Raw genomic sequence first — 21,668 nt, forward strand, 5'->3', positions numbered from 1 at the left:
GTTGATCTGATAGCCCTAGGGAATTGGAGGAGCCTACACAGCAGTCACTCCCCCACAACTCTCCCAGGAACCTGTTGCTGTCTCTAGGAAGGGCAAAGGCGCCAACCAATCCACTTGGCACCACATTCACGCCACCAGAAGCCCCAGGGATGAGGCAGAACCCTTAATGAGTCACTTTGGGCCCCTTATAGCCCCTCCCCCCCCACACAGGTCGTATGTGAGGGACAGAGTACTGGCTCAGGTCCACCTCCAGCCCTGGAAAGGCGATCCCATGCATCCTATATAACTGACCTATACTTGTTGCCGGCAGGTACAACAGGACTTGGGAAAGAATGTGTCACCAGTGCAGAACCTGCTTTGTTATCATTGTTTTTCCAAGTTCCCTTAGCTTTCACTTCTCTAATGATAACTGTGTGTGTGTGCGTGGTGGTGTGGACTTGGAGGGGTATAATGGATGTCATCAGAAAGAGGCACCCTGATGATGAGATGCAGGCATGAGCAGTTTTATGGCAACTTACCGCAGCACCAGTATATGATTGGTGTTGGTGGGTGCTGTAGGAACAATGCCCACGGCTGTCTCTGGTGAGCTTTGATTCCATACAGGTTTGAATAGTGCACCTGGGGTTGGCATGCAGAAGAGGAGGGACTGGTCTGGGGTACGGGCTGGGGAAAAGCAGAAGTGATCTTAATCCATATTGAGGGTAACAGGGAAAAGAAAGAAAGAAAAGAAGATGAAAAAAAAAAAAAGAGGAAATATTCCTGATTCCTATGGATAACTCCTCCCTGATCTGTAGCTAGGATTGAGCAACATTAACTGGGGGTGGAGTAGGGGGCGCAGAAAACAAGAATGGTTCTAACCTGTATTTATAGATGAAGAGAGACAAGGCAGAAGTGGTCGGGCTCTGTATTTGACATGAGACAAGAGTTGGTGATAGCTGGGGGTTGAGGGGGGACGGGGTTCGTGTTCAAGGATCAAGTTAGAGTCGGGGGTCTCGGTTTATGGCTGGGAAGAGTCCGGAGATATCTCGTTGATCTCACCCAGTAATCCCCCAGATAACTGTCCTATAACGCTTCCATCCGCATCACTGAGCGACCCCCCACAGTGGGATTTCCAAAGCGAGCTTGACCCCAAGGTGAAGACTGGGGCGTCTCCGGTTAGCGAATATACGACTGGTCTACGCGGTCTCTTGTGCACACTGATTCACACCGTATTCTCCTTTTCTCGGTTTTGCACACACAACCTTCTGTTTACGCGCTCCCAAAGTTTTGACACCCGGGGTGACGCGTTTGGCAGGCCAGCTCTAAAAAGTTCTCGGCCGGGCTCCGCCTAGCCAGAAGACGGCTCCACCCTATCTGGAGTCCCAGAGCGCCGCCGGCTCATCCCAGAGTCAAGAACTACAAGTCCCGTAAGCCTTTGGGCGCACTCTCCCGCCTCTCTGGCGCCCTCGACTTGCGTCACCAGTGAGGCAGCCAAGAGTGATTTTCATTGGTCCAGCTGCCCTGTCAGTCACCTGGCGGATTGAGGGGCGGGTCGGAGGTGGATATCCGGATCCGGAGCGGCTGAAAGGCGGAAGTGGAGGCCGGAGCCTGGGACACCGCCGGGGGGGGAGAGGAGCGGAGCCGGTCAGAACCCGTGTCCCAAGTAACGCCGCAGTCCCGGAGTCGCCGTGAGTGTGCCTGTGCCGGAACGTGTGTCTCGCTCGCGTTGCAGCCTTTCCGGGACAGACTTTCCTCTCACCCAACCCTGACTTAGGGGGATACTGACCCCTCCCCCGACCCGTAGCCCCCCTTTAAGGGGCTCCCCAGGCATCGGGCCAAAGTGGGGACCCTTCTTTCTTTCCCTTCCCTGGCCTTCATGAGCACCTCATGATTCCCCCGTGACCTGTCCAGTCCAGTTGTGGGAGGAAGAGACCCTAAGTTCCGTTCCCTCTGCTCCCAGAATTGGAGGAATCATTGCCAGGTGTGAAGAAGCCTACCCCTCCTCATTTAGAGGTGGCGAAGTGCTGTGGGTGGGTCATCATTTTCCTTCCCCTCGTCCCACAAAGAAAAAAAAAAGTTGTTCCCTCTAGCTCTATAGAAATTTTATCTCGATTATTTTGAGGGGTGGGGTCCTGGGAAAGACCGTTCCACATGCACATACTCCTACAGCTCCTTACTTCCTCTCTTTCAAGCCAGAGAACCAACTAGAGTCTTAGCAGAATTTAACGTTTGGGTTACTTTTTGGGAGTGAACTCTTTCCCTTTCATGCCCCCTCTGCCCCAGTCCTCTTCTCCAGTTATGTTCTTCTCTAGTTGTGTTGTTCTGAGTATATCTCTCTTCCTGCCTTTGAAGAATTTAGCTGATGTTTGCTTAATCCTAGCCTACAGATCATAGATCAGAGTGGAGCTGCCCATTCATTATCTTCTCTTTCTCCTCCTCCCCCTCCCCCTTGCTCCAGGCTCAGCACTGTCCTCCCACAGCACGTGAGTGGTTTTCAAGCTGCCTCAGAAGGACTGCTCCTCCTGGGACTGCTGTCTGCTGATCTGTAGAGTGTAGAAAAAGACCAAAAATGAGGAGTCTTAAGATTGAAGGACATTGGACTCACACACACACACACACACACACACACACACCATCCTGTTCAACAGGTCCATAGCACTTCTAGTCCCAGAATCTGTTTCCAGTCCCTTGTAGACTTGGACAAATTGTAGATTACAGAGGAAGAAGTTGAGATCATAATGGCACCACTGGCTTCTTAATATCCTAGTTTCTGTAGCTCAAGGAATTGCATACATGCCTCAAAGTGCTAGTGCTTCCAGCCTTTCTTGTTTTCTTTCTTACCAGAGCACTGACCAGCTATGGTTTATGGTGGTACAGGGGATTGAACCTGGGATTTCAGAGCCTCAGGCATGAAAATCTCTTTGCATATCCATTATGCTATCTACCCCTCCCCACTTCCAGCCCTTCCAATGATCTTTGTTGCTTTGGGCTTACATGTGTGAAATGGCTGCTGTCTCAGATCAAGCTGAGGGTTTCTTTATTATATGACCAAAGTACAGGTCACTGACTTACCGCATTGAGAGTAGCCAGACTCTTTGAGCCTTGAATGACCCTTGCTATCTATAGTGGAGGAAGGGAAGGAAAACCATGCAATCTTGGGGCATTTCTGTGGCTCTTCATGTTCTGGGGGCACTTTGGCTGCCCTTAGATGCTACTTTTAAGTGCTAAAGGTTTTTTTTTTTTTTTTTACCTTGGTATTATTTTGGTTGCTCCTGGACAGTCTCACCTGTGTCTGATTCCTACAGTCTTTTGAATTAGACCTGTGATGCATTTCTTTTTTGAGAGAGAGAGAATGGAGAGAGACATTGTTTCATGATAACAGGTTCAAACTCAGTGCCTAGCTCATATTCAACCTGGATGGCTATTTCATTGTTTGTTTTTTTTTCTAAACTAAAAACAAAACAGAACCTTTCTTATAAGGCTTGACAGTCAGATCACAAGCTTTCTGTATGTATGGCCATTGCAGTGGGATTGTAGGAGACTTATGCATCCAACCTGGTTTATCTGATCTGGTTGGCCTGTTCTTCTGAGGGAGAGGACTCATTGCTCACGAGCTGCTGGTCCCCGGCCAAAATGACCTCCTCAGTGGTGGGCTGTCATTTCTGGAACTCTTCAGGAGTCCTAGGATAGAGCTCGCCCGCATTCTGAGGGGACCCTATTTTTCTGCACATCCTCTCTCAGCTCTGATTCTGAATCAAACTAAAACACAACAACAAAAAAACTGTCTCTTTCAGAGAGTTAAAGAAGGCACTATTATGTCAGGTTAGACAGCGCCTCTGACACTTAAAGATGACAGAGCTCAAACAGATATCTCTGACACTGCAGAAGTCACTCCTCTCTGCTGCCATTCCTCTCCTTTTTTGCCGTTTCTAATAAGTTGGTCTTTTTCTGCCTTTATACTATAGAAGGTCAGTAGTGACAAGTTTTTTTTTTTAATATTTATTTATTTTTGTTATCCTTGTTTTATTGTTGTAGTTATTGATGTCATTTTTGTTGGATAGGAGAGAGACAAATGGAGAGAGGAGGGGAAGACAGAGAGGGGGAGAGAAAGATAGACACCTGCAGACCTGCTTCACAGCCTGTGAAGTGACTCCCCTGCAGGTGGGGAGCCGGGGGCTTGAACTGGAATCCTTACGCCAGTCCTTGTGCTTTGCGCCACCGCTGCGCTACCGCCCGACTCCCAGTAGTGACAGATTTTATAAATAATTTTAAAATTGCCAAGTTGTTTTTTTTTCCCCCAGATTTATTTATTAGTAATGACAATGAGAGAAAGCTATCAGAGCCCTGTTCATCTCTAGTGGTTCTGGGGATTGAACCTGCAACCTCTGGGATGCCAAGCATACAAATTTAGTGCTATAACATGCTGAGCTATCTCCCAAGCCTGCAAAGTTCCTTTTATGTATATTCCTCATAAGAGTCCTAGAAGAAAGTGTGGACCTTGTAGCTTCACCTTAGAGATCGTGCTGAAGGAGTTTAAGTAGTTTTGTCTTAGATGGTGTAGTTAGAAGGTGGTAGGACTGGGGCATGGAGTTTGAGATCAGGGATTGAACATGCCTCAGCTTCCCTAATAGTGGGCGCTCATTCAGTCTGCTTAATGAAAGGATGAGCATGCAGGTGAGCACGCACAGGCCAAGTGCATTCTTTCTCATTGGCACTCTTCCTTTGCTTTTGTTTTCTTCCCCACCTCTACCCCACTCTCTGTCCTCTTCACCACTCTCTCCTTTGCCTCTGGGCGCCAAGTTGTGAGTGCCAAGTCAGTGCTCTTCAGAGCCTGAGAGTTTGCTGACATCTGCATGCCATTCATTTCTGGGGAACTTAAAAGTATGATGCCTTGAAAATGAAAGTAAAAGTGGGTAATCTTAGGGGTCCCTCTGAGCAAGCTTATGGGCAAGGCTAAAGGTATAGGAAACAAACAGGCCATTCTCTCCTTAGCCTCCTGCTTTCGTGTTGGTGCTGCCTCCTTGAAGGTGGCAGTCTTACCTTTTACTTGAATTTACATGAAAACAGAGCAGGCCCATATATTTAAAGTTAGCTCCACCAAACAAGTGCTTCCTAGAAAGAAGCTTTTTTCCCCCCTCTAATTCTTGCCCAGTAAACAGAGGCAGTATGATGAGGTGAAAGGCACACCCAGGCCTGTGTTGTCTCTTGAGCTTCCCCATTCACCAGTGTGTAGCTTCACTTAGCCTGTTTCTTCCACTAAAATGGAGAAGCAGAATTAGAAACAAAAGGTAAATGAATCAGTCCACTCTGGCACAGAATAGAGACCCACAAAATAGTCCGTGGGGCTTTGTAAATGCATCAGAATTTTCAGTCAGCTTAGTGTGGCTGTGATACCCTATATACTTCAGTATTTTAAAATGTTGTCTTATTCCATAGATACTGAACAGAGTTGAAGAGAGAGCTAAGGTCATTATTGTACTTCTCCTTTGGGGGCTCGTTGACCCCGTGGAATCATGTGCTGTGGATACCCAAAGCACAGATTGAGTGAGTGAGGTATTAGCATCCTCCAGGCACTCCGCCTTACTCTTTTTTTTTTTTTTTAATTTTTTAATTATATTTATTTATTTATTTATTTATTGCATAGAGACAGAAATCGAGAGGGATAGAGAGGGTGAGAGTCAGAGAGACACGTGCAGCACTGCTTCACCTCTTGTGAAGCTTTCCCTTTGCAGGTGGGGACTGGGGGCTCGAACCTGGGTCCTTGCACATTGTAACGTGTACTCAACCAAGTCCACCACCACCCAGCCCCAGTTTTTTTTTTTTTTTAAAGATTTTATTTATTTATGAGGAAGATAGGAGGAGAGAGAAAGAACCAGACATCACTGGCACATGTGCTGCCAGGGATCAAACTCGGGACCTCATGCTTAAGAAGCCAAAGCTTTATTACTGCACCACCTCCCGGACCACCTTACTTGGTTTTAAGCATCTTCTTACTAACAGTCCTGGATCTATAATAGATGGGAACACAAGTTTACATGAATTTAAGTTAAAAGCAGAAACTTGAAGAAAATGTTTTGGCTGTAGCAGGCTGCTTTAGGTCTGGTTCTCAGATTTCTGGGATTTTGCATTTTCTCACCCCTTGGGGTACATTTTGTTGGAGCTGCTTGAGCTGCACCGCTTCAGGTAAAACTTGTAAACTAGGATGACCCTAAAACCAGGAAATAGTGCTACCTGGAACCTTGCAGAAGGGAATTGAATTTTTCTTTTTTTTATTTAAATATTTATTTTATTTATTTATTGCCCTTGTTGTTTTATTGTTGTAGTTATTATTGTTGTTGTCATTGTTGGATAGGACAGAGAGAAATGGAGAGAGGAGGGGAAGACAGAGAGGAGGAGAGAAAGATAGACACCTGCAGACCTGCTTCACCTCCTGTGAAGCGACTCCCCTGCAGGTAGGGAGCCGGGGTTCGAACTGGGATCCTTATGCCGGTCCTTGTGCTTTGTGCCACCTGCGCTTAACCCACTGCGCTACAGCCCGACTCCCTGAATTTTTCTTAAGGAGTTCTTTGCATCAGTAGCCATGTAATATAAGAAAAAAAAAAAAGCTTCACAATTGGTGAAGCAGGTGTCTCTCTGCCTCTCACCCTCTCTATCCCTCTCGATTTCTGTAGCCATGTAATATATAATGTAATTGGTTTTCAGAGTAAATATTCATATCTCCTACATATAAGACCACCAATGTAAGCAAAAGCTAAGCTATTTAAGGGACAGATATAGTTCAATGGTAGAGTGCATGGTTCACATGTAATGCGGGTTTCAGTTTGTTCTGTGACGCCAAAGGGATAAAAAGGGCTGGCAAAGTAGTATTATCACTTGGATAGTGTGCTACTTTGTCATATGCAGGACCCAGGGTTAAGGCTAGTCCCTGCTCTACTAAAGGAAGCTTGAGTGTCGTGATTTCTTTCCCTCCCTCTCTGCCTCGCTGCCTCTATCTGGAAAAACTTGAAGATGACCCCCCCAAAAAAAAAAAAAGCTTTTTCTTTAACCTTTTACACGTACTGACTCCTTTAGTGTGTGTGTGTGTGTGTGTGTGTGTTTTTCTCCCATGTTTTTTTTTTGTTGTTGTTTTCTTTTTTTAAAATTTATTATTGGCTAGAGATAGAGAAATTGCGAAGGGTGGGGGAGATAGAGAGGGAGAGAGAGAGACAGAGACACCTGTAGACCTGCTTCACTGCTCCTGAAAATTTCCCCCTGTAGGTGGGGACCAGAGGTTTGAACCTGGGTCCTTGCGCACTGTAGTGTGTGTGCTTAACCAGGTGTGCCACTGCTTGGCCCCTACTGACTCCTTTAATCCTCAAAACATTCCTAAGAGAAGAGCTCTGTCAGGCAGGGGTAGACAGCATAATGGTTATGCAAGGAGACTAATGCCTGTGGCTCCAAAGTCCCAGGTTCAATCCCTTGTACCACTATAAGCCAGAGTTGAACAGTGCTCTGGTTGAAAAAAGGGGGCGGGGGTGGTAGCACATTGGGTTAAGTGCACATGGTGTGAAGCTCAAGGACTGGCGTAAGGATCCTGGTTTGAGCCCCTGGCTCCCTATCTGCATGTGAGGTCGCTTCACAGGTGGTGAAGCAGGTCTGCAGGTGTCTGTCTTTCTCTCCAGACTCTTTCTGTCTTCCCCTCCCCTCTGGATTTCTTTCTGTCTTATTCAGCAACAGCAGTAGCAGCAATAACAATAACAGCAACAAGGGCAACAAAATGGGAAGAATGGCCTCCAGGAGCAGTGGATTCATGGTGCAGGCACCAAGCCCCAGCAATAACCCTGGAGGCAAAGAAAAAGAGGGAGAGAGAACGCGAGAGCGCACTGTGTTGAATCCTTGTGTTCTAGTGAGGGGCTCTGGTTAAAATGGCAGAGCAAGGGTCAGAATTGCAAGTCTGTGCTTAGATACTGAATGAGCACAGGCCCTCCTGGTTGCGTCCCTGGGTCTAAACAGCTGCTGGTGTCACTTATTAAGCCCAACCTCACACAAGAATGAGCCTTGGAACTGGATAAAGCTAAGTGACAGGCTGCATGGTTGACACATATGAGGACCGTGTACTACTACGTCTAGCAACAAAAGTTTACAAGAAAGAGGCAGAGGAGAGGAGGAGAAAGAGGAGAAGACTGAGCCTTGCACACTTGCACAGGTACAACCACTTCTTGGCCCCCTTCTGCTTTCCCTCAGCCCAAAAGGCTCACGTCTACCTTACCTGCCAGGGTCTCCTACATCTCCCCATTTTCTCCCAGAGCACATTTCCTCTTTGAAGCCTTCCCTTCCCCCAGGTAGTCTGAGGACTTTCCCTCTTTGTGTTTTCCTCTCTCATTTGGTGTGACTCTCTTAGGAGTGCCGATCCTAATTCTGCTTCATTTCTCTATGTCCCGGACCTGCCCTGGTGACCTCTGTGGTAGACTGCAATCTAGTATTGAAGGAGAGGACAGGACATTCTAGGAAAGGGTGTTCTAACCTGTCCTTCAAGCAAGTGTCAGCCCAACTCCTGTAACACACACTTTTTTTTTTTAAATTTCTTTATTGGGGAATTAATGTTTTACATTTGACAGTAAATACAATAGTTTGTACATGCATACACACACTTGGAAGCTCCCACAGTTTGGATGTTGTAAGCCTGGGAGTCCCCTTACATCTCTCTGATCCCAAAGCTCAGGCCATTTCTTCCATCCATTCACCAGAAAGTCGCTCACAAATAGGAGAACAGACCAGTAACTAGGATGGATGTTGCAGTATGTATTACAGGCACAACAAATTTGGCATCAATCTGATATTGTAAATGTACCAAAAAAAAAAAAATTGTCACTAAAATGTGTTGACTCTAGTAACCTGAGTTTGCTTAAAAACCCAATGTAAAAATAGTTAAGAATCAATATATGAGACTTAAATTCGGTATGAAAATTTTTCTATATAGAGACTGCTACATGAGGTCACATAAGATTACCTTTACACAAAATTATAAAGATACCTAAACCAATTATAATCATTGAGTTATCAGTTGTAGTAAACTTCTAATTTGTTACAAAGTTTTTTCATAAGTAATTGACTACAGCTATGACAAGCCTTCCCATAAAGAAGCATCTGCTCATATAGAATCCCCAGAAATCCATCTTGGACCCCTGACCTCTGACATCACCCACAATTACAGCCATCCCCCGAAACCCATGATGTGACCTGACACGATCTGGAGAACCTGATTCACAGACTCCAAAGGACAAGACTTTCCTACTGCCTTTCTCTCAACCATCGGTGTCTGCTCTTCCTGCTCCTGTTTCGCCCACCATGTTTTGGCGGTTCCAGGTCACTCTCTACAGAGAAGAAAAGTTCCAGTGGCCGTCCTCCTCCATCAAGATAGACGTGTGGCATTTATTTCCTGGCCGTTGACATTGGACTGATGCTCCTATAGAACTTGCTGGACACTCCTTTTATACTGCTGGACTTCTTGAAGAATGACTGTAGCAGTTCATAGAACTTTCTGCCAGCTGACTCGGGAATTTGCAATGCCAGATCACCCCTCTAGCCCCTCGGCTTATCAGGCCCCCACTCCTCCACCCATCAGGCTCACTCTGTCTCTTGCTACTCTTACTTATCCCTCCCTGTCTTGTGCTAGTTCTTTTTGAAGACACTTACACACTATCATTCTGCTTTTTTCCCAACAGGTTTCTGTTCACCCCTACACTGCCATTCCCCTGACAGAGATGAAGCCTTTTACAGACATTGACCCAGTTATATATGGCCATTAAGTAAGAGGAAGATGTTGGGGAATTGTGAGGATATGGTTGAGCTTGGAAGGGCTTGAGCCTGAGGGGTGTGTCAATCCTGTTAGTCTCTCTTTCCACGGAGAGGTTGAGCAAGGAGGGACAGTAGAACCCCCAAAAAGGTGTGCCTCTTATCAGTCTCCCTGCCTCACAAAGTGCCCCGCACTCCTGATACTATGGCAAAAAGTTAAAAAGAAAGGGGGAGATGTTGGGTAGTTGCCACCTCCCCCTGGCTTCTGCTTAAACATATGCCTATATAGGGATTTACTGATCCAAAGCTTTGGTCTATTTACATAAATCACTTTTACATTTACATAAAGCACTCCCTCCAGGGCATTAGTGGTTCAGTGATAGGATTCTTGCCTGTTCCGCCCCCTCCTTGTCACACTCTGATTTTCACCAATCACTTTTCTCTCCACCCTCTCTATATCACATCCTGTTTCCACCCTACTTGGAGAGTATAAAAACAGCTGCTCTTCTGATTAAAGACACTTGGAAATTGCTTTCCGGCTCCGAGAGTTCCAGAGTGTATCTCCTGCGGAAGTTAGTGTGGCACGAGTTCCTGATCCCTCTCCCACGCAGCAGCCTAGATCGGCTCCAGTTGAGTTCTCTCCAAGCCAGAGAGCACTAGCTCGGGAAGAAGTACCCTCAGGCTATCCCGGCAATGTATGATGGGGTGAAGAGGAGCAGGTCACAAACCAGACTTCAGGGGGCTAGAACTTTTGGGACCTCCATGTCCAGTGAAGGTTTCCTGGGAAAAGGCAGGCATAGTCCTGTTGACCAGCTTGTGCAGCATGCGTGTCTGGTAGCTGTGCTCGGTCAACTGTGGTGAGGCCACAACCACCCCAGGCCAGGATTACCAGGAGCCAAGAAGTGGTTGTATCTGTGCAAGTGTGCAGGGCTCAGTCTTCTCCTCTTTCTCCTCCTCTCCTCTGCCTCCTTTTTATAAACTTTTGCTGCTAGATGTAGTAGTACATGGTCCTTATATGTGTCAACCATGCAGCCTGTCACTTAACTTTATTCAGTTCCAAGGCTCATTCTTGTGTGAGGTTGGGCTTAATAAGTGACACCAGCAGCTGTTTAGACCAGCAAGTGGTGAGACCAGCCCTCCCTTGCATAATGCACAACTCTTGAAACTCTCCTGCCCCATGCCTGCAGAGTTTTTCCTTTATTTATTTATTTATTTATTTATTTATTTATTTATTTTGTAATTGCTGAGCCTTGGTGCCTACACAATGACTCCTCTAGTTCTGCTATATTCCCTCCACCATTTTTGTTATTGTTTTGTTTTTTCTGCTAGAGGCAGAGAAATAGGGAGGGAAAGAGAGCCACCTGCAGCACTGCTCCACTGCTCATGAAGTTCCCCATCAGCAGGTGAGAACAGGGGCTTGAACCTAGGTTCTTGTGCATAGTAGCATATACATTCTACCTTGTGTGAAATTGCCCCCCCCATCTTCTTGTCTCAAGACTGCAGTAATCCTCACTTAACACCATCAGTAGGTTCTTGGAAATAGGAACTTTATTGAACAGACCTGCACATAGTGAAGCTAGTTTTGACCATAGTTTTAAACAAAACTGAGTATTTATGGCCACAAAAATATCAACAAGCATACCAATAAAAACCCTGTATATTTTCAGCAGTGCAATAATGTGTTTTTTTTTTTAAATATTTTATTTATTTATTCCCTTTTGTTGCCCTTGTTTTATTGTTGTAGTTATTATTGTTGTTGTCGTCGTTGCTGGATAGGACAGAGAGAAATGGAGAGAGGGAGGGGAAGACAGAGAGGAGGAGAGAAAGATAGACACCTGCAGACCTGCTTCACCGCTTGTGAAGCGACTCCCCTGCAGGTGGGGAGCCGGGGTTCGAACCGGGATCCTTATGCCGGTCCTTGTGCTTTGCGCCACCTGCGCTTAACCCGCTGCGCTATAGCCCGACTCCCAATAATGTGTATTATTTCATTTATTTTCCAACCCACTTACTCCAGTTCAGGGTAACAGGTGGCTGAAGCTTATTCTGATCCCTCAGGGCCCAAGATGGGACTAGCCCTGGACAGGATGCTTTTCCATTGAAGGGTCCCCACACACTGTCACTCAGACTGGGGCAATTGAGATATACCAGTGAGTCTAACATGTGTGTGTTTGGGGCGTAGAAGGAAGCCAGAAAAATCCATGAAGCCAGGAGAGACTTCAGATTTCACAGGCAGTGGTCCTACTAGGAATCAGTGTTTTAATTCTTAGCAGTGTTATAATGAAATGACATTATTTGGAGACCTGCATTGGAGAGTGAGGCATCATTTCTTACAGCTGTATAAAGCTCCATTGTGTACATGTCACAACTTCTTTTTCTTTTCTTTCTACTTTTTAAAAAAATTTTTTAAACTTTTTTTGTTTATTTTCCCTTTTGTTGTCCTTGTTTTTTTTATTGTTGTAGTTATTATTATTACTGATGTCATCGTTGTTAGATAGGACAGAGAGAAATGGAGAAAGGAGGGGAAGACAGAGAGGAAGAGAGAAAGACAGACACTTGCGGACCTGCTTCACCACCTGTGAAGCGACGCCCCTGCAGGTGAGGAGCTGGGGGCTTGAATCAGGATCCTTACGCTGGTCCTTGCACTTTGCGCCATGTGCGCTTAACCCGCTGTGCTGCCACCCAACTCCCCCCCTTTTTTTTTCTTTTTAATCAGAGCACTGCTCAGCCGTGGCTTATGGTGGTACAGGGGATTGAACCTGGGACTTTGGAGTTTTGGGCATGACAGTCTGTTTGCATAATCATTATGCTATTTACCCCTGAAACCTGCTGCATTATTATAACTACTAACAACCTCCTTCCCACATAGTACTCTGCATAAAATTAACTTTTTTTTTTAAAGAATTTATTTATTCATGAGAAAGATAGGAGAGAAAGAATCAGACATCACTCTGGTATATGTGCTGCCAGGGATTGAACTCAGGACCTCATGGTTGACAGTCCAGTGCTTTATCCACTGCACCACCTCCCGGACCACAAAATTAACTCTTTTTAAAAAAAATATTTTTATTTATTCAGTATTGGATAGAGACAGAAATTGAGAGGGATGGGAGACATAGAGAAAGAGACAGAGAGATACCTGCAGCCCTGCTTCACCACTCATGGAGCTTTCCCCCTATAGGTGGGGACCAGGGGCTTGAACCTGAGACCTTGAGCACTGTAATTTGAGCACTTAACCAGGTGCATCACTGCCTGGCCCCTAAAATTAACTGTTTACAAACACGAGTTTATGGTAACTGGGATCCTTGGAGCTCGTTCTGTCACAAAGTGTGCTCCCCCCCCTTTTTTTTTGACATGGTGCCAGGACCTTGCACATGCATGATGTCCCCAAACGGTCTCTCCAGCTCAGTTTCCCAGTCTTTATGTCCTTTAGACAGAGGGAGGAGAGCAGTAGATGGAGAGGAAAGAAACCATATGCTACTTAACCAGCCATGTTGGTTCCGTATGGTGCTGGCTTCAAATCCAGAATCTCTCACATAAGGTCTATGCTTTATTGGGTAAGCTATACCCAGCTTTCACTGTTACTCATATTTTACACTAGTATTATATATTTGTCGCTGTTAATGAACTTGTACTATTTCATTTTAATGAGAGATTGGCCAGAGCACTGCTCAACTCTGGCTTATGGTGGTCCTGGGGATTGAATCTGGGACCTTGGAGCCTCAGGTATGAAAATTTTTGCATAACCATTATTGCTGTCTTCTCAGCCCTCTGACATCATTATTATTAAATATTTAATTTATTTGATAGTGATAGAGACAAATTGAGAAAAAGAGACACTTGCAGCACTGCTTTACCACTTGTGAAACTTTCTTTTCTGCAGGTGGGGCCTACGGGCTTGAACCCAGGTGCTTGCACATGGTAAACTGTGTGTCCAGTTGGGTGAACCACCACCCAGCCCCTGACGTATTATTAAATAAAATCTATCCTTTATTCAGATCTCTTAAGTTTTTATTTAATGTCCTTTTTCTGTTCTGTGACCTGACATTACGTTCAGTTGTCACGTCTCCTTAGACTCCTTTTGTCTAGGACAGTTTTGTAGACTTTTGTTGACCATGACAACAAAATTGGTGAGTTTTTGAGCACTTCTAGCCAGGTGTTTTATAGTATGCCTCATAGGGGATTTGTTTGTTGTTTTTCTCATAATTAGAGTGACACTTTTAAGTTTTAGGAGGAAGACTACAGCAGTAGTCTTTATCATGGTCACAATGTCAAGTGCTAGAGACTACATACTCAGCATGACACGATAATGTCAACCTTGATCACCTGGCCAAGGTGCAGTTTGTCATCTGTACTGTCCTCTTTGGAAGAAAGTCACCGTGTGTACCTCTCTTCAAGGAGTGGGAGATTATCTTCTACTTTTTTTTTTTTGTAAATATTTTTTTATTCCCTTTTGTTGCCCATGTTGTTTTATTGTTGTAGTTATTGTTGTTCTTGATGTTGTCATTGTTGGATAGGACAGAGAAATGGAGAGAGGAGGAGGAGAAGACAGAGGGGAGAAAAAGATAGATACCTACAGACCTGCTTCCCCACTTATAAAGCGACTCCCCTGCAGGTGGGGAGCTGGGGGCTCGAACCGGGATCCTTACACTGGTCCTTGTTCTTCGCGCCACCTGCACTTAACCCGCTGAGCTCCCGTCCAACTCCCTATCTTCTACTTCTTAAGGTCAGGATGGCTAGAGGCATTTGGAATTCTTGGGCTGGAGAGATTTTTCTGTTCTCACTGCTATTTATTTATTTATTTTTAATTTTTATTTTATTTATTCCCTTTTGTTGCCCTTGTTGTTTTATTGTTGTAGTTATTATTGATGTTGTTGTTGTTGGATAGGACAGAGAGAAATGGAGAGAGGAGGGGAAGACAGAGAGGGGGAGAGAAAGACAGACACCTGCAGACCTGCTTCACCGCCTGTGAAGGGACCTGCCTGCAGGTGGGGAGCTGGGGGCTCGAACCGGGATCCTGACGCCGGTCCTTGAGCTTAGCACCACCTGCGCTTAACCCGCTGCGCTACAGCCCGACTCCCTACTGCTATTTATTATTATTATTATTATTATTATTATTATTATTATTATTATTATTATATCCTAGCTATAAATACATGAACTCATGGATATATATTTCACATTTAGGTTTATATTTCATTGCTACTTTGTTTTGTTGTACAAACTGTATTTTATATTTCTTTATTCCCTTTTGTTGCCCTTGCTGTTTTTCATTGTAGTTATTATTGTTGTTATTGATGTCATTGTGTTTGGATAGGACAGAGAGAAATGGAGAGAGGAGGGGAAGACAGAGAGGGGGAGAGAAAGATAGACACCTGCAGACCTGCTTCACCACTTGTGAAGCGACTCCCCTGCAGGTGGGGAGTCGGGGGCTTGAACCAGGATCCTTATGCTGGTCCTTGTGCTTTGCACCACATGTGCTTAACCCGCTGCGCTACTGCCCGACTCCCTCAAACTGTCTTTAACCTTGGTTTGTGGGAGTTCTTTTAGCTCCTTGTGACCTACCTGCATAACTGTTGTTTTGTTTAAATTGTGAGTATTCCCCCGACTTTTCAGCTCTTAAGATCCTCCAGTCTACCTTTGTCTATTCCTGCCCCAGTCTGGGAATCACTGCCTTGTTAAGTAACACTTCCTCTCAGCTATGTTAATAGAGTTCTGGGGGTGAGTTCAAGTATTGTGGAGATGTGCCTGGAAAATTTACCCTGTGAGAATTCTAGCACTTGCTCCTATTTCTTATTTACCAAAGCACTGCTCCGCTCCGGTTTATGGTGGTATGGGGGATTGAACCCAGGACTTGGGGGCTTCAGGCTTGAGAACCTTTTTGTATAACCATTATGCTATCTCCCCCACCCACTTCTTTATTGCTATACATACTTCTTGTTTTTCTGCCTGCTTTTGTTTGAACTGAGCCCACAATGGTCAGAATGGGTAGTTACTATAAGCTTATTACCATGTTTGGGAAGACAGTCATTCTCTTTTTCAGGTGCTAAGTGCTTAGCCAAACTTCCTCTTGTGGCCTGTAAAAAAGAGTCCAGGTGGTCTGGGCCAACATTCTTTTTTAAAAAAACTAGATTTATTTTTAAAATATTTATTTATTTATAAGATAGAGAAATTGAGAGGGAAAGGAGGAGATAGAGAAATAGAGAGTCCTGCAACACTACTTTACCACTTGTGATGCTTCCCCCCTGCAAGTGGGGATTGGGGGCTTGAACCCAGATTCTTGTGCATTGTAGTGTGTCGCTGCCTGACCTCCTAGGGCCAGTATTATTTTGCTGCCATTCAGAGAGTGGACCCATCCACCCACGGTACCACCCTTTGGAAGGGTTTGTGGCTCTAGGTGGGCTCAGAGCAGGCTGTCACTTTGATCCAGGATCCTAAATCATTGACTGGCTTAAATCCTTCTGTTGTATACTGTCATCCCTCTGAAGATGTGTAACTTGAGCCCTGCTGGGAACACAAACTTGGGATCTTAGCAGGAGTTGATTTACAAGCCTCTTGCCTTTATGTACAGCTCTCTGTGTGTCCCCTTCAGGTAGCTCTGTCAGAAGCATCCCAGGTTTGGGGAGGGTGTGCGCGGTCTCCCTAACCCCAACTGCTGTCTTCGTCATCAGTTTGCTGTCAGAGCTACTCAGAAGATGATTAATGAAGCCAGTGTCCAAACCTCTAGCATTTTCAGCCTGGGTTTTTAAAAAGGAACTCCAGTTTCTTTATCTGCTATCCCCTCCCCCTCTCCACAACTGAACTACTCCTTCCCTTTCTTTAAAGAGGCTTTGAGATGAAGGAAGAGTATTTGAACTTTAAGATAAGACTTTGTGTTGTTGACAAACCCCCCCCCCCCTTATTTTTAAGGGGTTATGGCTTGCCTGATTAGGGGCTTCAGCTCAGAGCTGATTGTTTTGGCTGCTGGTGGTGTCCCCCTCCATTCTCATGGTTTTGGAAATCAGTCTGCAGAGAACACAGGTTGGGAGTGTTGACAGGACACAAAACATCAGGTGTGCACTGGCTTTTCTAGGAGACTAGTTTAAGTCATATTTATCTATTTGAACTGCCATAATAAAACACTACGAACTGGGTGACTTGCAAACAACAGAAATGGTTTATTCACAGTTGGGGATCCAAAATCAGGGCTCCTGCTTGGTCAGATTCTGGTCAAGGCTTTCTTCCTTCCTTCCTTCCAGTAGCTGACTGCTGACTTCTTGCTGTGTCCTCACGTGGTAGAAGGGGTGTGGAAATCCTCTGGAACTTCTTTTAAATGGTTACTAATCCCAGTCATGGGAAGCTCTGCCCCTCTGATCTCATCACCTTCCTAAAGCCCCACCTTCAAATATTATCACATTGGGGATTAAGATTTCAACATTTGGATTTTTCAGGGAAACAAGCATTCACACCATAGCAGTTGTCCCGTCCAGCATTTTCTCCAAATGAAAGACACTCAGGATTAGGGTCCAGGGAAGCTGGAAGCAAAAGGAATGTGTGAGTAGCCAGGCTTTGCTAAGAGTATTAACATGTATTGTCTTCCCAACAGCCCTGGGAAAAGAGATGGCTGGTACTTACTGGTCCCCACATTTACATATAAGGAAATGAGTACAGTGACACATCTTAGGGCCAGTCACTCACTAAGTGATGACTCCAGGACTTGAACTGAAGTATGTCTGACTCAGCTTTAGAGCTCTTGAACTTGAATATAGAAGGAACTTGAGAGAGGGGTCTTGCCTTTTGCCATCTGAGCTGTGGATCTATAAGGGGAATCACAGCCATCTGATGGATGTGTGGGTTTTTTGTGTATTTGTTTTTGCCACCAGGGTTATCACTGGAGCTTGGTGCCTGCACTATGAATCCACTGCTCCTGGAGGACATCTTTTTTTTTTTTTTTTTAATTGCTGTTGTTGTTGCTATTGGATAGGACAGAGAAAAACTGAGGGAGGAGGGGAAGACAGAGAGGGGCATAGAAAGACACCTGGGACACCTGGGAGTCGGGCAGTAGCGCAGCGGGTTAAGTGCAGGTGGCGCAAAGCACAAGGACCGGCATAAGGATCCTGGTTTGAGCCCCCGGCTCCCCCTCTGTCTTCCCCTCCTCTCTCCCTCTCTGTCCTATCCAACAACAATGACATCAGTAACAATAACAATAATAACTACAACATTAAAACAAGGGCAACAAAAGGGAATAAATAAATAATAAATATTTTTTAAAAAGAAAGCTAGACATCTGCAGACTTGCTTCACTGCTTGTGAAGCGATTCCCCTCCAGGTGGAGAGCTAGAGGTTTAAATCCGGATCCCTGAGCAGGTCCCTGCGCTTCGTACTATGTGTGCTTAACCCAGTGCGCTACCACCACCACTCCCATTTTGTGTTTTACTGGAGCACTGCTCAGCTATGGCGTATGGTGGTGCTGGGGACTGAACCTGGGATCTTCGGTACCCTAGGCATGACAGTCTTTTTCCATAGCCATTATGCAGCCTCCCTAGCCCTGATTGATGCGTATTTTAAGTCTTTAGGCGCTCCCATTCATTTGCCAAATCTAACTTAAGTCATGCCTGTGTTGTAGGCTTGCTTCACCACATTCACGAGCACATTCAAGCTTCAGGCTTGATGTTTAGTGCTGTTCAAGAAAACGTAGAATGTCCCTTTGAGAATTTTATGGTGTGATCCTTTTCATCCATAGCAAGTGCTACAAATTTCTTTTGCTTTCTTACTCTCAGCCATCAAGTCCCTAAGTTCTCCAACCTCTTCCCATTTAACAATCTTGAGAAAATTTGGGACCATGGGAGTTGAAGTGTGACTCATTCACAAAAACATCTTTAGACCCATTCATTCCCTGGTTTCTTTGCCTGGAACCGACCATTCTTCCTTCTGTTCAGCAAAAAGAAAGAAAATTTTGACCTAAAATATTGTTCATTGGCACCTAGGCTTCTGAGAGCACCCATAATTCCTCAGATCCCATAGCGAGAACCCCCCCCCCCACTTCCTCCCTCCCTTTCTTCCTAACATGGCAGAGAGAGAGAATCAGAGCACCACTCTGGCACATGCAGTGCTGGAGAATCAAACTCAGGACCTCATGCTTTTGGAACCAGCACTGTAGCCATTATACCACTTCCTGGGCTGCTGCCTTATTTCTTTTGAGTTGAGCAGCCTCTTAGCAGTGTGTGGTCTATTAACTAAAGGTTTTCTGGTATCTGATACCTAAGTCACTTTTCCCCTGCTTGTCTCTGCCCCCTGCTTATAAACTGAGACCAAGACAAAGAGAAGGTAGTGGATTAAGTTGATTTCCTTGATTTTTTTTTTTTTTTTTGTAAAGACAGGGTTTGTGAAAGGTGTCAGTTGTTAGCATGAGTAGCTGTTAATAGGTGCTGCTGCTGACTCCAACCTTGAACAGAGGTTAGAGTCTTTCTGGGCCTTGGACAGCAGAAGCAGCAGCTGTCCTGACTGCCATCTCTGGCCCCTTCAGAAACCTTTCTGAGGCAGAGGGAAGTGGACACTCCATTTATAAGATTTCAGTTTGAACTGTCCTAAGTACATAGCAACTGCCTGAGCAAATCAAATACAGAGCACTGGTGAGGCTTGTATCAGCTGAGATCCTATATCCATCCTGGCTGGTTTCCACCTGTTGTGCTCCATCCTGGAGTCAAGGAAGAATCCATGACTTGACTGGATCTCTTGGCCTCCCACATGGCTTTGCATATGAAGAGTTATGAGTTGGGACATGAGCCACTACACAACCTTGGCCCACTCCCCACCACACCCTGGAGCTGAATGTATATGTAGAGTTGTGCTGCAGAAAGTTCCAGGCTTCAGGTCGAGCTTTTGCTCAAGGCTTCTTAGGAGTTGCCCCAGTTAGAACCAGAGAACCTGTTCCAGCCTTGCTGACTGAAGTGTACTGACTCAGAGGCCAGACCTTATTAAGAATGCCACTGTAGGGGGCAGGCAGTAGCACAGCAGGTTAAGCACACATAGGGTGGTGTGCAGGGACTGACTTTAGGATCCCGGTTTGAGCCCCTGGCATCCCACCTGCAGGTGTTTTATCTTTTTTTTTTTTTTTAGACTTTTTTAAAAGTTTTTTTTATCTCCCCTTTTGTTGCCATTGCTTTTTATTGTTATTGTAGTTGTTATTATTCATGCCATCGTTGTTGGATAGGACAGAGAAAAATGGAGAGAGGAGGGGGAGAGAAAGATAGACACCTGCAGACCTGCTTCACCGCCTGTGAAGCAGCTCCCCTGCAGGTGGGGAGCCGGGGCCTCGAACCGGAATCTTTACGCCGGTCCCTGCGCTTTGTGCCACCTGTGCTTAACCTGCTGCGCTACCGCCTGACTCCTGACTTTCCTCCTTTTTGTCTTCCCCTCCTCTCTCAATTTTTCTTTGTCCTGTCCAACAGCAACAGCAACAATAACAACAACAAGAAGGGCAAAAAAATGAAAAAAATGTCGTCCAGCAGCAGTAGATTTGTACTGCAGGCCGAGCCCCAGCAGTAACCTGGAGGCTACATAAATAAATAAATAAACAAATGCCATTGTGAGGTGATCCAGGGGGTGGCACAGTGGATAAAGCACTGGATTCTCAAGTATGAGGCCCCAGGCTGGATCCCTAGCAGTGCCTGTATTACAGTGATGTGTGGTTTTCTTTCTGTTTCTCCTCTTATCTTTCTTCTTTTTTTTTTTTTTAATTTTTTTTTTTTTTTAAACCTGAGCACTGCTCAGCTCTGGCTGATGGTGGTACAGGAGATTGAACCTGGAATTTTGGAGCCGCAGGCATGAGAGTCTCTTTGCATAACCATTATGCTATCCTGTACAATAATAATAATAATAATATGTTGCCTCCAGGGTTATTTCTGGCTCTGCACCTGCACTATGAACCCACTGCTTCTGGAGGCCGTCTTCTTCCCGTAGTTTTTGTGCCTGTTATTCTTTTCTTTTTAAAAAAAAATTTTTTTATATTTATTTTCTCTTTTGTTGCCCTTGCTTTATTGTTGTTGTAGTTATTATTGTTATTGTTATTTATGTTGTGGTTGTTAGATAGGACAGAGAGAAATGGAGAGAGGAGGGGAAGACGGGGGGGGGGGTGGAGAGATAGACACCTGCAGACCTGCTTCACTGCCTGTGAAGCGACTCCTCTGCAGGTGGGGAGCCGGGGCTGGAACCGGGATTTTTACTCTGGTCCTTGCGCTTCGCGCCACATGCACTTAACCTGCTGTGCTACCTCCCGACTCCCCTCTTTTTTTTTTTAAGTTTTTATTTATAAGATGGAAACACTGACAAGACCATAGGAAAAGAGGGGTACAATTCCGCACAGTTCTCGCCACCAGAACTCCATACCCCATTCACTCCCTGATACCTTTCCTATTCTTTAACCCTCTGGGAGCATGGACCCAGGGTCATTATAGGATTCAGAAGGTAGAATGTCTGGCTTCTGTAATTGCTTCCCCACTGCACATGGACGTTGACAGTTCGATCCATACTCCTAGCCTGTCTCTCTCTTTAGTGGGGCAGGGATCTGGGGAAGCAGGATTCCGGGACATATGGTGGGGTTGTCTGTCCTGGGAAGTCCGGTTGGCATCATGGTAGCATCTGGAACCTTGTGGCTAAAAGAGAGTTAAGATAGAAAGTAGAGCGTTCAAGCCCCTGGCTCCCCACCTGCAGGGGAGTCCCTTCACAGGCGGTGAAGCAGGTTTGCAGGTGTCTATCTTTCTCTCCCCCTCTATGTCTTCCCCTCCTCTCACCATTTCTCTCTGTCCTATCCAACAACGACAACATCAACAACAATAATAACTGCAACAACAATAAAAACAACAAGGGTTGTGTTCCAGAAGGTGGCATAGTAGATAAAACATTGGATTCTCAGCCATGAGGTCCCAAGTTCAATCCCC

At 45.4% G+C, this 21,668-nt stretch overlaps 1 protein-coding gene across 3 annotated transcripts in view; it reads left to right on the top strand.

Annotated features, from left to right (window-relative positions):
* Positions 1-1,526: 1,526 nt before the first annotated feature.
* The window catches only part of RAB5C (RAB5C, member RAS oncogene family), a 37,825-nt gene continuing 17,683 nt past the window's right edge, over positions 1,527-21,668 (top strand). The window contains exons 1-2 of one of the 3 annotated variants that reach the window (XM_060203501.1): positions 1,552-1,667; positions 2,438-2,462. The gene's annotated coding sequence lies outside the window, so the exon portion shown is untranslated. Of the gene's footprint in view, positions 1,690-2,437; positions 2,463-21,668 lie in introns of all 3 variants that reach the window. The other 2 variants (XM_007534992.2, XM_060203502.1) reach the window with 2 other exon arrangements.

Source organism: Erinaceus europaeus, chromosome 12 (genome assembly GCF_950295315.1).
Source record: "Erinaceus europaeus chromosome 12, mEriEur2.1, whole genome shotgun sequence".
Classification (NCBI taxonomy): domain Eukaryota; kingdom Metazoa; phylum Chordata; class Mammalia; order Eulipotyphla; family Erinaceidae; genus Erinaceus; species Erinaceus europaeus.